Here is a 16,809-nt window from a genome sequence, read left to right as displayed (position 1 = left end):
ACAGGGTTATGGGTGGTTAAGGTTCATTGATGCATGTGGGGAGTGAAGGCTGGTCAGTGTGGCCCGATCCAACAGACAAGCTCCTGTAGCTCAAATTGCTGAAGAAATGCTGTTAATGCTCGACGGGTCAGGACTGTTTTGGCAGCAACTGCTACTTTTGAGTGTGTCAGTAGGCTGCTCTGTTAAGTATGCTTAAACATAGAGATGTTAAAAAACCACGCTGCTGCTGCTGCTGGAAAAGGTTGTGTAAGGTTGTCCTCCACAGCAGATCTAAACTGGTAATGTTGTGGAGGTGGAGTGTGGAATGGCAATATGGACATTGGGCACAGAGATGGTGCTTAGCAAGTTAGATCAAAATATTAAGAGTTACATGGATAGAGCCCCAATCACTGCACAGCTAGTGTTTCATTGTTGAAATGAAATTGAATGTTGAGGCAATTGAATATACAAAATATATTAAATCTGAAACATGAAATATCCACTCATCATCAGCTTCATTAGGAGTACTTGTATACTTGCTTGTTCATTCAATTTTCCAATCAGCTAATCAAGTGGCAGTAGTGCATAATAATTCATTCATGCAGATACATGTTCAGTTATTGTTCAGAGCTGAGAAAGAATGTAATCTCAGTGTCTGCCAGGCGCCAGGTTTCAGGAACTACTGATTTCCTGGAAATTTCACTCACTGAGTTGACAAAATGGTGTAAAAACCAAAGTAAAAAAAAAGCAGTGAGATGTATTGAAATGTCTTGTAATTAGAAGAGGTAGAGGAGAAGCCTGAACTAACCTGAAGATTATGCTGAATCAAACAAATATTTTTTACAGCCATGGTGGTCGGAAAATCATCACAGGAAACACAACTATTATACATTTGATGGATGCAAATAGATTTCAAAGAGCATTTTTTCTACAAGATATATGTAAGATCACATATCCATATCAGCCCTGATTTCTTAAAATAAAAACCTTTGGTTATCTTGAGTAGTGGAAATAATCACCTTTCTGGTTAAAATGGATAGAAATAAAATGGCACAGTCGTATCATACCTGTAAAAGGGTGTTTTACACATCTCCACCAGTGATTTCTTGGGTGTGTTTCATGATTTAAGTTTATTTGAATTTAATTGACAGTCAATACATTAAAAGACCTAAGTCAAAAGATAAAAGGAGTTTTTTTTACTATATTAGAGTAATATGTCTGCATGGTGTTTGCTCTTTTACTCCAATACTGGAATGGTATATTTTAATTATGTTATTACTACACTCTCAGTAAGCGACAACAACAATTGGTCATCATTGAAATGAAGTGCCAGAAACATAAATACATGACATTAGCATGACACAACAAACAAGCAAAATATTCATACAAAGATTCTTGAAATTTTGATTCATTAATTCAAATAATCATTCAAATTGAAAAATATGAACGGGATGAAACGGTAAAGTTTTTGTCCACAAAAGGATTCATGTATCTTATTCAACATTCCAGTATCAAAATGGCAACACTGGAATGCTAAAACATTTTCTGAAGGTCTTCAATAAACAGGTGATTTTTGTTATAATGTGTAGTGTGACGGTTTAACCTCGGCATGGTCTGTTGTAAATGCTTTGCACGATAAACCATATTTCCTCATAATTTTAGATTAATACTGCGTACACTTTCCCTGCTGTATTTTAATACATCACTTCACTCTCCTTGTTTCTATATCTCTGAGTTGGAGAGTTATTCAGAGTTCAGTTCATTTGTCTTTTCCTAAATAAAGACAGACTCCCTGAGAATACACTTCTAATCTTCTCCACGGCCGTCATACCCATCACTTTTCTCTCTCTTTTGCTCTCACTGCCACATGATCTGTTGCCTCTTCCATCATTTCTCTGGGCTTATCACTGGGGGATAGAAGCTAAGAAAACATGCCAATGCGGTCTTTCTAATAGGCTAGTGTGGTGTAATTGGCTAATTGCTTTATTTTGCCATAGAGGGTTCTGCTTTGCTTCAAAACCCAGCAGGAGCGCAAAAACACCTAAAAACATCTCTCTACCTGTCAAAGCTTATTGACTTGTTATTGGACGAAGCATGAGCAGGCTTCATCCACCATTGGCTGAACCGAGGATGGATGTTTCTGCTGACACAGCCAATGGGGCCAGACGAGGGTGAGCTGTGTGAGGTATGGGCCACTGCATTCTTTAGTGCTAATTAAGTCTTATGAGTTTTCACTGATGGGTGTGCGTGTGTGTCTGGGGTATGCTGTGCAGTAGGATAATGCTATGTTATGGGGCCATGATTTGCTCCCATAAGCCTAGCTAGTCATGAAGTAAGATCAGCTCATCAATAATGTAAATACACACACATATAGACACAAATGCAATCTGGACTGCTTCTTCATCTAATACAAAAAGAATGAAGATGCAAGATTTTGAAGTAAGGTCCTTAAAGTAGCAATCAGGAGTGTCCACACACAATAGTGCGCAAGAGTAATACAAGGAAATACAAGGGAGTTCAGACTACAGCGGTTCAGGGTCAAATGTCAAACAGTACCCTCTACAAACCCTTCACCCACCCACTTCATCTACTGCATTGACAGAGACCCCTCTCCTCTCTTGCTCAGCTCATCAACCCAACTCTCTGTCTCTATTAAGCCAATGATAATGCACACACAGCCTCTTGCTAGTTCTCATTTATATTGTAGAGTAATTTATGTGTTTATAGGTTATTTCTGGGGATTGGTGGAGACTGAGAAACTAAGTCCAGAGTGATTCTCTTCAGCTTCCTTCTCCCCCGCCATCAAACTGCTCTATTTTTGCCGTCTTTCACTACAATACAGACAAAATGGAGCAGCGCTAGTGTCCAAAGGTATGACTTTCAAAACACATAATGTAAAAAATCCTGGTGCAGCTTCTACAGTGAAGTGGTGATGTGTGAGCCAGCTCATGCCATGCGCATCAGTATCATCATTTATTTTGTGCCTTTTTTACGTTTTTTTTTCTTTTTTTTTTTTTTTTTTTTTAAGATTTGTTTTTGCTAAATTTCCTCCTCATGCCACCAGTCTTCCTGTGTCCTTTCCTTCAAAACCAGGCCCTCCATTGATTTCTTTGAGACCGTGTCAAGTTTTCCCTTTGATTCATTTCCAGTGCTACAGAAAATGAATTTTGTGTTACTGAAAATGTCTTTATTATTTGTACCACCCATCCCCTTCCCATTTTTTTTTCTTTTTTTACTTTCTTTGTTTACAGGTCATGCTTATCTGTATACACATGGGTGACAAATTGAAGGGAAAAAACAGTGTCTTGGTTATGCTTTGGAGGGCAGGTAGAGATTGGGTTAGGGTTAGGGTTAGGGAAGATTATATTTGCTCATAAGTAGCTGAATACCAAGGTAAGACTATGATATATTGCTGAAGTGGATACCAAATAATTCATATACAGAAGTTACCTGAGTAGAAGTGGACATTTGTGGTCCTGTTTAAAATAATAGCATGAATATAGGTTAGTTTATATCAGGGAAATTAGGCTTGTGTATATTTAATGCTGTGATTGATGGACTCTCTTTACCGTCCTGTTTTGCTTTGTAATTGGGTCTTATGAGTTTTTTTTAGCTAGTCAATGATACTAGTGGTAGCTTGTTAAAATTATTAGCTACACTGGCGTTAGTTGGCATTACATAATTTCAGAGGTTTCAGTACACACATCGTTCACTCAAGTAGAAGTACAGACACTCATGTTTTAAAAGGCTCCGGTAGAAGTTGAATTACTGACTACACTTTTTATCTCAAGTTGAGGTGAAGAAATTCGGGCTCTGACATGTAGTTTATTAAAAAGTAGCCATTACTACTACCTGTTTTAGTGTCATGCTGGTAACTGGACATCACATCATATTACTATGTTAATATAAAAGAATTGTACATTTTGTTAACTAATGAATGTTTTCCAGGCTAAACAACCACGATGTAGAACACAAGCAGAGAAAATATGATGATGATGATAAGGAATGTCTCTGTCCTCAGTCATGTTAACATCGCTGGCTCATCCACGTTAGCTATACTTCTTGTTGCCCTCTGCCTAGCTCGTTGTTAGCTTTATAAATTAGCCTACGTCTGTGGTGAGTGATAGCCAAGAAATGATACACCAGTAGTAGGTTAAAAAAGCCACACAATGACAAGAAACAGGTTGAAGGGCTGAAAACGGTGTGCAATGATAAAAAAAAAGAAATATTGAACATGTCACCAAATAGATTAAAAATGAAGTATCAAGCCTGGTTCAAAAATGTAAGAAATAGTATAGCAAAGAAAAGTCTACTTATGTACAGTGAGTTTTGAACTTCATTATAAATGAACTCATATACTTTGCTATAAAGTTGCTTCATTAAAACATGATCTTACCAGACTGTCTAAAAAGATTCTTATTTTTGTATTTATTATGTGGTCAGCCATTCAAATGCTTTAAATATGAAGAAGAAATGCTAGTTTGCTAGTATTTCTAGTATAAATTAGTATTAAATGTTTTAATTAATTTACCAGTGTTTCTCAGATTTTATAAAATTTCTTGTCATTAGGTTTTTTTTTTTAAATCAGAGTTTGTTAGGCTTACTGGATTGCACCATGCTTAAATTTACAAGCAATTTTTACTTTTCTTTTGGACTAGTAAAGAAAAATGACTATTCCACATAAATGACATTAATAAAGAAATCCAAACACCTCGCTCTCAGTCAGTTAAATTGATATAATAATGATATATTACTCGTGAAATCAGGTTATTGCATATGTGTCTGTGAGAGAGAGTGAGCGAGACACTGAAAATTGTATCCACCTGCGATATTCTGTATATACACCTGAGCAGATCAGTGTTTGTCTACAGGGTGTAGCTGGCAAGAGCACCAGCCACTTCAGCATGGTGTAGACAGATGTTAGGGTACCACTGTATCACAAGCTGGGCAAACATTCTTTCCACCCACACACATTTTCACATAAAAATCCTAGGTACAGTCTGCACCACTTAGACTATAGAGCAAACAAAAGAAATCAATTCAGTCTAATCATGATCACTCACAGTTTCTTCTTACTTTCTCTAAATGATTTGAAACACAAGCAAGGGAACATAAAAAAAAAAAAGATTATTGGATTACTTTTTAAATATACCTTCAATGATATATGCTATGTGTTTTTTGAGTTAGAAATTGTGTTTTAATGTCAGATTACAATCAAGACTATATAAAAAGAAGCGGTGCCTCCATTTCTATTACTTGATATGCAGCAAGTTTGTCATTCCTTTGTTAGCTCAGCCTGTGTGTGGGCTTGGACTGCCTGCGTGTTTCTGGCTGTGTTCACTCGATCAGTCAGGTGCATTCAGTCATCTACATACAAAAAACAGAACCCAGATAGCCATAAGTGCTTTACTTTATAAACCGCTAACATTCCTTGACTCCCTCAAGCCACATCAGAGGCACATCTAAAGGAAAATTATCATTGTGTCTAACTTCTTTACCAAACATTGAAATCTGGAGAGCTTGGATTTGAGCTCTGGAGCGGTGTTGGTGCCTGGATAATAAAAACAACACATGATGTAATTTGAATTGTACAGTTTTTTTTCCCTGGTAAGTGACCACAGGTGCCATTTGAAGGTGAACTCTACAGCACCCTCTAGTGCCTGAGAAAGAACTTGATTTATGTAAAACTTAAAATCTAGAGTTGCCAAAGTATCCTTACTGAGAAAAAGTGTAATTTTTTTATGCAAAACTTCTTGCAAAATATTTAATAATTTGTTTGTATTACCTTTTTTTATTACAAAGCCTTTAATGAGTCTTTTGACAAAAAAGGCCTTCTAAAAAAGTATAATACAAACAAATTATGAAATATTTTGTGAGCCAGAACCCCCCAAAAATAACAAAACGCTAGACTGTGTGTGTTTGCAAAAAAAAGAGAAACGTGTAAAGAATGTTTGTTAAATATATATTTACAGCTTCCAAAAAAGTTTTACTTTTTCCTTGTGACACCCTGTACACTTTATCAAATCATTTTTAATGTTATGGTGTGACTGTCACCCAAAACATGATTGGGATGAAGAGATGTTCTGAGCTTTTGGAAGTCATAATGGTCACTGTAAATTGTATAACACATTCTGTACCAAATGGGTAACAGCTTTTTAGGCATCTCTATGCTTATGCCTCCCTCATAATGCCAGCAGAATTGTTCATGCAAACTACAATTCTAAAAAAAAGACAGTTCTGCATTTAACAACCCTGTATTTGAGCACAATTCAACAATAAGGGAACTATATTGAAGGGACATTTGGTGCCAACCAGATGAGGATGACTTCCCTTTTGACTTCGGTTCTTCCTTTTTTTTTTCTTGCCACTGTCGCCGCTGGTTCACTAATTAGAGATAAACTTATATTTAAATTATATTTAATTCAGTAAAGCTACTTTTGGACAATGTCTATTGTTAAAGGTGCTATACAAATAGAGCAGAATTAAATTGAATTGAACAAGGGGATCACCTTTTAACTGCAGAAAGCAATAGAAAAGAACGCAGTGAGAAGTGGTAGCCCAGTAGTTAAGATGTCGGCCTTCTCATCAGAAAGTTTTGAGTTAAAATCCCAGCAGCTAGAGCTCTGAACCCTCAGCTGCTCTTTTTTTGTATAAATACGATAATTGTAAGTTGTTCTGTATAAGGGTGCCTGCCAAATGCCATAAATAAATGACATTATATTTCAAAGTATTTTATACATACATGAGAGAGAAATAAACTGTCTAATACATAATATATGCTCTGGAAATTCACAAAAAATAAAGAAACATTTCTCTCAGCTTTTTGTCTATTTTGTCAATTTTATTAAATGAACTCAATTTATAAATACTTAGATTTTGGATGCAGAATGAAAATATCCTGTTGATTGCAATGTTCTGTAAGTAAGTGAGATTATGTCTCTCGCAAACTAACCAGTGAATTAGGTGGCGCACTGTCTGCTTATGTTATCCTCATGCCTGTGTGGGTTTCCTCTGCATTCTCCTGTTTCCTCCCACCTCCAATATAACAAGCCAGGAATTAGATGGTTTAAATCGGCATTAGGTGTGAGTGTGCGCGTAGTGCCATGAATCGATTGTCTCCTGGTTGAGGTTCTTGGATTTTTGCTTCGCTATTAGTGTTCCCAGGATAGACTCCAAATCCCCCACAATCCTAAACAGGATGGGGAGCTTACTGAATGATGGAATAAACCAGGATACATATTTATGCTAGTGGGTTAGTAGTTTCCATGCAATATTTTTTCCTTTATTAAAAAATCAAAAGTCCCAGTGTTCCCTCTAGCAGCACACCTGCACTTTTCTAAGATACATTAATTTAAAAATTAATGTATCTTAGAAAATCAAAAGAACTTGGAATTTTTTGGAGATTTGACAAATTTCAAGAGTTTTCTTAATAAAAGAAAGTTTTTATAATAAAAATAAAAATATAATATAATAAATAATATAATACAAATTGTTAAAATGGTCCAAATTACCTGTCAATCAAATAAAACTAATTAGTAGGAGGAGGTTTAATAATCTTATATTTGGTTTAGAATAAATCTAAAAAAGCGAAACGACAATAGCAGCCGTACTTCTGCAAAAGGCCTGACATCTTCCATATAAAGCATTCTTATTAATAATCTCCCAGCCTACTATAAATATTAAATAAAACAAAATTGGAATCAGATTTTGAATGTTCTTATGATGATAGTGATTATACTCTTCTAAAAAATTCACAAACTGCACTGGTATCCACCAAACACATTCAAATTCAAATTAACATTTTACACAGAACATATTATATGCCCTAGAGAGTAAACAAACTTAATGGTAAGATCTTTGTCTCGCTCCATGTGTCAGTGTAAAATGATGTAAAGATGTAAAACATCTACTGGGACTCTTCTTCGCATGCTCTGGAGCTGTCTAGTCTTAGAAGCTTTTTGGAAGTATGTAATAGCAATAATCTTAAAATATCAAAAAATTAATCTAATATTGACTTCGCAACCCCCCCCCTGAAACTGAAAGTAAATTTGACTGTTGAAAGTATTATTTTGCAATTTGCTCACACAGTAACACTCTGAAAACCCTATTCTTTTTATCCATTCACCTCATCGATGGTTAAGAACTAATACTGTAGACTCATGAAGAACAGAATTTACACAAATATTTTCAAAACATGGGCTTCATTAACAATTAACTGACCAGGTATTTGTAGTGTAAATAACTGCTAATGTAGTAACATTAAGGTTGGAACCTTTCTTCCTAGAACCTACTTTGAGTTCCCCTTTGCGAATAATGGAAATTGATATTTGTTTGTTTTTTGACCTACATAATGCTGCTTACTTGAACACTACATGTTCACTCCTCCCATGCACACATGCTCTTTCTTTTTCTTTTCACTCCCATTTCTCTTCCTGACATTTTTAGTTGCATAAACATTTACAGAGCAGTATTTTTTAAAGCAGCTTCACTGTGTCTTGTAAATCTGCCTCACTCTTTGATGTCTTATCTCGACATTGCTTATAAAGTTGGGGGGATCTTATGGAATCCAGGTTCTTCTATAAGATCCCTCCAACAATACATATGTACATGTGTATGACCCGTGCATCATATATCAGTGGCCTCGTCGCAGTAAGCCATCTCTTTTTTGCCTTAAAAACGCATCATTTTTATACTGAATTACCATTATTATAGATTAAACCTGTGGAGTCTTTTGTTTGTATAACCTCCACTTCAGTTTTCTCTCCTGTTATCTAGAGCTGTTCTTTCTTACTGTGAGCGTTCCTTAAAATTTAACAAGACTCAGAAGGATTACTAGTTGGAAATATATTTTGGATGAATGTCTGGATATGTGTGTTATGAAGTCAAATCCAGAAAGACCAGCTTGGCAGAAGTGATTGTGTTTTCTAACTTGTTTTATTCATCCTCTTGAATTAAAATTTTAAATTTTTTTAAAAAGAAAAAATGTGATTTTTAAACAATATTATACAAATGCAATATTTTATATTTATTAAATGCGGCCTCTAAATTAAGACCTTTGTAATATTATATATATATATCCTCTGTAGGATCACCTGCACACCTGCACAATCGTGCAGTATATCCAGTTAGTAAAACATGTGGCATCAGCGCAATGAATAAAATCATGCAGATACATGTCAGGAGCTTCGGTTAATGTTCCCATCATTCATTACTGCTGTGCTCATGGTGGATATGCCCGCTTTCGTAAAAGACACTTTTGCTTATGAAAAGACAGCTTTAAGATAAATACAGTAAACAGGTTTTTAGGTTTCAGAATCATTTGACTATACTTTTTTTGCCCTAGGCTGATATAATGATGATCTATCTATCTATCTATCTATCTATCTATCTATCTATCTATCTATCTATCTATCTATCTATCTAGATATATAGATATAGATAGATAGAGCACTGATTAAGGAGGTGAAAGGAAAACAGAAAATCTAGACAACCCGCTCAGATAGAACATGCAAAACCCCACACAGACAGTAACTCAAGCTCAAACCAGGACTCTGCCTCTATAAAACAAGCCTTCTCTACCCTCCATAAAAAACATTGTGCATTTAATTGGATTTTTAAAGCAGTCTAAAGTTAATTAGAAATTATACTATTTGCCAAAAAGGTCATACAACACACCACTGTGTAAAGCATATGTTCACATTCTTGAGTATCTTGCAGATCAAAAGCATAGAACAGAAACAGAGAAAGTGTGAAAAACATTTTTTTGAAAAGAATCCATTGTGTGGCCAGACAGGCAGGACTATGCAGAGCCACAGGTGAAAGAGAGGTGGAATAAGGTCTCTCTTTTGTCATTGACACATGTAGACGAAGGACATAGCACAGTGCATATACACACCTACAGTGTTTCTCTGATACGATTGTAAAATTCTACTTCTCTGTTTGCTCTTATTGTTTACTCTCAGTGTAGAGGTGGCAGACAGACACGGCTTTATACAGTGGGTGGTTTCATTTTGTGGAATATAGTCAGAAGAGAAACAATGTTCAGTTTTCAGTATATATCCCAGTATATATCCCAACCACATTTACACATTATATAAATGGTCAAGCAAATACATCAATGTGTGCCATTTGCATTGTTGAAATCTCAGGTCAAGGAAGTCCAGGTTTTGTGGTATTTTCAAACTTCATGTCTATATACCAAGTCATCAATGTGACTATTTTATGAAAGATGGGTTATTCCGCCACCTTGTGGAATTACATGGGTTTTACCATACTCAAATTCATATACAGTAATACCTCTCTAACAGTTTAATTTAAGGTGTGTGTATATATATATATATATTTATATTTATTTATTTATGTATATATATATATATATATATATATATATATATATATATATATATATATATATATATATATATATACATGTTCAGACACTGTTTTATATATATATATAAACAGTGTTCAGACACTGTTATGTGTTATGAAAGTTATAAGGCTACGGCATTGAAAAGAATGTGCAGCTAAAACAGACAAGTGCACTAAATATATATATATATATATATATATATATATATATATATATATATATATATATATATATATATATATATATATATATATTTAGTGCACTTGTCTGTTTTAGCTTGCACATTTCTATATATATATATATATATATATATATATATATATATATATATATATATATATATATATATATATATATATATATATTTAGTGCACTTGTCTGTTTTAGCTTGCACATTTCTTTTCAATGCCGTAGCCTTATAACTTTCATAACACATAACAGTGTCTGAACATTTTTCACTTACATATATATATATATATATATATATATATATATATATATATATATATATATATATATATATATATATATATATACAGTGAGGAAAATAAGTATTTGAACACCCTGCTATTTTGCAAGTTCTCCCACTTAGAAATCATGAAGGGGTCTGAAATTTTCACCGTAGGTGCATGTCCACTGTGAGAGACATAATCTAAAAAAAAAATTCAGAAATCACTATGTATGATTTTTTAACTATTTATTTGTATGATACAGCTGCAAATAAGTATTTGAACACCCGAGAAAGTCAACGTTAATATTTGGTACAGTAGCCTTTGTTTGAAATTACAGATGTCAAACGTTTCCTGTAGTTTTTCACCAGGTTTGCACACACTGCAGGGGGGATTTTGGCCCACTCCTCCACACAGATCTTCTTTAGATCAGTCAGGTTTCTGTCCTGTCGCTGAGAAACACGGAGTTTGAGCTCCCTCCAAAGATTCTCTATTGGGTTTAGGTCTGGAGACTGGCTAGGCCATGCCAGAACCTTGATATGCTTCTTACAGAGCTACTCCTTGGTTATCTTGGCTGTGTGCTTCGGGTCATTGTCATGTTGGAAGACCCAGCCTCGACCCATCTTCGATACTCTAACTGAGGGAAGGAGGTTGTTCCCCAAAATCTCGCAATACATGGCCCGGTCATCCTCTCCTTAATACAGTGAAGTCGCCCTGTCCCATGTGCAGAAAAACACCCCAAAGCATGATGCTACCCCCCCATGCTTCACAGTAGGGATGGTGTTCTTGGGATGGTACTCATCATTCTTCTTCCTCCAAACACGTTTAGTGGAATTATGACCCAAAAGTTCTATTTTGGTCTCATCTGACCACATGACTTTCTCCCATGACTCATCCATCATCCAAATGGTCATTGGCAAACTTAAGACGTGCCTGGACATGTGCTGGTTTAAGCAGGGGAACCTTCCGTGACATGGATGATTTTAAACCATGACGTCTTAGTGTATTACCAACAGTAACCTTGGAAACGGTGCTCCCAGCTCTTTTCAGGTCATTGACCAGCTCCTCCCGTGTAGTTCTGGGCTGATTTCTCACCTTCCTTAGGATCATTGAGACCCCAAAAGGTAAAATCTTGCATGGAGCCCCAGTCCGAGGGAGACTGACAGTCATGTTTAGCTTCTTCCATTTTCTAATGATTACTCCAACAGTGGACCTTTTTTCACCAAGCTGCTTGGCAATTTCCCCGTAGACCTTTCCAGCCTTGTGAAGGTGTACAGTTTTGTCTCTAGTGTCTTTGGACAGCTCTTTGGTCTTGGCCATGTTAGTAGTTGAATTCTTACTGATTGTATGGGGTGGACAGGTGTCTTTATGCAGCTAATGACCTCAAACAGATGCATCTAATTTAGGATAATACAGTTGTGTTCAAAATTATTCAACCCCCAATGCTGTAAATGGTTTTAGGGAATTTAGTGTACATTTGTAATTGTATTCAGAATGAAATCCTACAAGGACTTCTTAAAGAACCATATGCAACTAAAATGACATCAATTAGTTTTGTAATACAGTAGTAAATGTTTCTTTTGTGAATTCTTCATTGACATAATTATTCAACCCCTTAAAGACTACCACTCTGAAGAACAGAGGTTCAATGAAGTGTTTTCAATCAGGTATTGAAAACACCTGTGGATATCAGGGAGCAGCAATAAAGCCTAATAAGCACCAATTAGGCAGCTTTAAAATGACTGTGATACTCAGCTCCTTCTAGACATTTACTGGTGTGGTTACAAACATGGTGAGGTCAAGAGAATGGTCCAGGAAGACAAGAGAACAGGTGATTACTCTTCACAGGAAGGGCAATGGCTATAAGAAGATTGCAAAGATGTTAAACATACCAAGAGACACCATAGGAAGCATCATTCGCAAATTCAAGGCAAAGGGCACTGTTGAAACGCTACCTGGTCGTGGCAGAAAGAAGATGCTGACTTCGACTGCTGTGCGCTACCTGAAGCGTAGAGTGGAGAAAAGTCCCCGTGTGACTGCTGAGGAACTGAGAAAAGATTTGTCAGATGTGGGTACTGAAGTTTCTGCTCAGACAATATGGCGCACCCTGCGTAATGAAGGCCTCTATGCCAGAACTCCCAGGCGCACCCCCTTGCTGTCCCCAAAGAATAAGAAGAGTCGACTGCAGTATGCCAAAAGTCATGTGGACAAACCACAGAAGTTTTGGGATAGTGTTCTGTGGACTGATGAAACAAAATTAGAACTGTTTGGGCCCATGGATCAACGCTATGTTTGGAGGAGGAAGAACAAGGCCTATGAAGAAAAGAACACCTTGCCTACTGTGAAGCATGGCGGGGGGTCAATCATGCTTTGGGGCTGTTTTGCTTCTGCAGGTACTGGGAAGCTTCAGCGTGTGCAAGGTACCATGAATTCTCTTCAGTACCAGGAGATATTGGATGACAATGTGATGCAGTCCGTCACAAACCTGAGGCTTGGAAGACGTTGGACCTTTCAACAGGACAATGATCCCAAGCATACCTCCAAGTCCACTAGAGCATGGTTGCAGATTAAAGGCTGGAACATTTTGAAGTGGCCATCGCAGTCACCAGACTTAAATCCGATTGAGAACCTCTGGTGGGACTTAAAGAAAGCAGTTGCAGTGCGCAAGCCTAAGAATGTGACTGAACTGGAGGCTTTTGCCCATGATGAATGGGCGAAGATACCCGTAGATCGCTGCAAGACACTTGTGTCAAGCTATGCTTCACGTTTAAAAGCTGTTATTACTGTAAAAGGATGTTGTACTAAGTACTAAGATTGAATGTCACTTGGGGGTTGAATAAAACTGATAATGATGTGAGCTCAGAAAAGACATTTGTGGTTATTTCATTATAAATATTATGTTATATTTGTCTGACCTACACGTGCCTCTTTGATTTAATTGTAAGCAGGATGACTGAATGATCATAATGAATGTCAAACCGACCAAAACAATCAATTTCAGTGGGGGTTGAATAATTTTGAACACAACTGTAAATGTAGTGGAGGTGGACATTTTAAAGGCAGACTAACAGGTCTTTGAGGGTCAGAATTCTAGCTGATAGACAGGTGTTCAAATACTTATTTGCAGCTGTATCATACAAATAAATAGTTTAAAAATCATATATTGTGATTTCTGTATATATATATATATATATATATATATATATATATATATATATATAGTATATATTTATACTTAGAGACTAATTCATAAATTTCAAAAATTAAAAATGTATATTTGCTAATTATTTATTTCTGTGAAGCTGCTTCGACAATGTCCATCATTAAAAGTGCTTAACAAATAAAATCTGAACTGAATTGAAATATCTTCAAGATGTACACCGACCAGGCATATTATTATGGCCACCAATCAAGCATAATATTATGACCACCTACCTAAAAATATGTTAATCCCCCTTTTGCTGCCAAAACAGTCCTGACTTTACTGAAGTATTTCCTTTCGTGGAGACTTTTACTTTACCTTCACTACGTTTCAAAGTGAAATATCTTACTTTTTACTCAAATGCATTTTGCTAAATCAGTCATTCCTTTATATTTAAGTGGATAAAAACTTACTTGGTCAAACATGCAGCAAACCACCAATCAGGGAAAAGCGTGCCCTGTTTTAAAATTGCTTTGATTGGCGCTTGGTAGCATCTACTTACACCAACATACAGCAAGCAGAACATTTTGAGAGGAATAAATGATGGAAAAAACTCCTGACTCAAACTTGCCACAACATCTGTGGCCGTATTAGCGTAATAGAGTTTTTTGAGCTAATGGTCATTTTAATATATATGAATCAGTATTTGATTAAATAGTATCATTCTATTAATAGATTGGTGTGCTAAGAGTAAGAATCTTTTTATATAAACTGAGTTGACTAAGAAAAGAGTCTTGTGACCAAAATGATAATAGGCCATTATAGCCATAATAAATCATAGTACTTTGGATACTTGAGTACAACTGAAGTCATTTGCTTTTGTACATTTACTCAAGTAAAAGTTTAAAGGGAGCACTTTTACTGGAGTAATATTTTACCTGGTGGGTCTCTACTTCAACTCAACTACATGGTTTGTTTACTTCCTTCAGCACTAATTAGATCTGACCACACAGGCCAGCCTTTCCCACACGCATCATTGAGCATTGGCCACCCATGACCCTGTCGTGGTTCACCACTGTACCTTCCTTGGACCACTTTTAATAGATACTGACCACTGCAGACCAGGAACACCTTACAAGAGCTGCAGTTTCTGAGATCCTCTGACCCAGTCGTCTAGCCATCACAATCTGGTCCTTAGGAAACTCAGTTATATTATTACGCTTGCCCATTTTTCCTTCTACTATCAACTTGCTCACATCAATATGTTCACTTGTTGCCTAATATATCCCACCCATCAACAGGTGCCATGATGGAGGGATAATCAATGCTGTTCACTCACCGGTCATAATGTGATAATGTCATAATGTTATGCCTGTTCTGTGAATGGATTAAACTCTATTTAGCACATATAAACAAAGGACTGCAGGACAACACAACCCTGTCTAAAATAAAGCAGCTACCAAAGATGAAAGTTCTACTACTTTTACTCTTGCTACTTATAATAATATTAATAATAACAACAATTATTATTATTTTGTTACATAATAATTATTATTATATGCCTTACACTCAAAGCTAAAACTTTTTCCTAAATAATCACAAGAAGATATAACAGGTATTCATGTTGTTTTACTCTCAGGCAGTGATGGAATTCTCTGGTTTGTTTATCTCGATGAACAAATGGGCTGCAAGTTGTCAAGATGATGTAAGCAAAATCTGCTAAAGATTGGACAAAGGTTGAAGCTGGAGTAACAGGATGACAGTAGATGGCACAGGCAAGAAATCTGTTGGATGTCCAGGTTGGATGATTTAGGCCAGACTTTGTTGATTGGCCATAATTTGTATAAGAAGCAGTGCAAAGGTTTTTGACAAAATTCAAAAGTAAATTTGTCAATACTACAGAATGCCAGATGGTGTGTGTTCATGTAAGTATATTCCAGAAAATTATCGGGGAAAAAACTTAGTAAAAAGTTTCAAATGGTATGATAAAAACGATGTACAGCTCTTAGCAAGGAAGTGGCACAGTTACAAAATCTCTTGGGTACGTTCAGGGTGTGGTCCTAAAGATAATTTTCAAGTTTCGTGATCATACGTAGATGCATTACTGAGATAAGCCTGCATCGCTATTTGTTTTTGGTTTTTGTGTTTATAGGCACATTACAGAACAATGGTTTTGAATATTAAAATATCGTTGATTATTTAAATAGAGGGTTAGGGTTAGGGTTATGGATAGAGATCATCTTAAGACAGATCTCAAGATGATGTGGGCCAAATTTGGTGTAGATTTTCCCCAATCAGTGTGGAAAAGAAGTGAATTTCACAACTTTTACTAGCTGGCTACTATAGCCTAGCCAGGAAAAGAAGCCAAAGAATAATAAGAAAAAAGACAAAAGAGCAAGACAAAAAGTGCTTACACATTGTCAGTGAAAATAAGAATATTAGACTCATCAGATCAGGCTACATTTTTTCAGGGTTCAGCTATCTGTTTTTGGTGAGTCTGTGCCATCATAGATTCAGATATCTGTTTGTGGATGACAGAAATCCACCAGACATGCACTTCTGCTCTTGTAGCCAATGAGCCTAGGGTTCAATAAGTTGTGCATTATGAGATGCTTTTCTGATTACCACAGTTGTACAGTTGAGTTTCTTTATCCTCTCTGTCAGCTCAAACGAGTTTGGCCATTCTCTGTCAAACTCTCATCAACAATGTCCATCAGACCTGCTGCTCACTTGATGTTTCTTCTTCATTTACAACATTCTGTGTAAACTCCAGAGACTAGTGTATGCTAAAATCCCAGGAGATTAGCAGGTATAAAAATACTCAAACCAGCCATCATCCCATGCTCAAAATCATTTAGAGTGCATGT

This window comes from Silurus meridionalis, chromosome 16 (assembly GCF_014805685.1).
Source record: "Silurus meridionalis isolate SWU-2019-XX chromosome 16, ASM1480568v1, whole genome shotgun sequence".
In the NCBI taxonomy this organism is placed as follows: Eukaryota; Metazoa; Chordata; class Actinopteri; order Siluriformes; family Siluridae; genus Silurus; species Silurus meridionalis.
The sequence above is the reverse complement of the archived record's forward strand: the minus strand, read 5'-3'. Positions refer to the sequence as shown.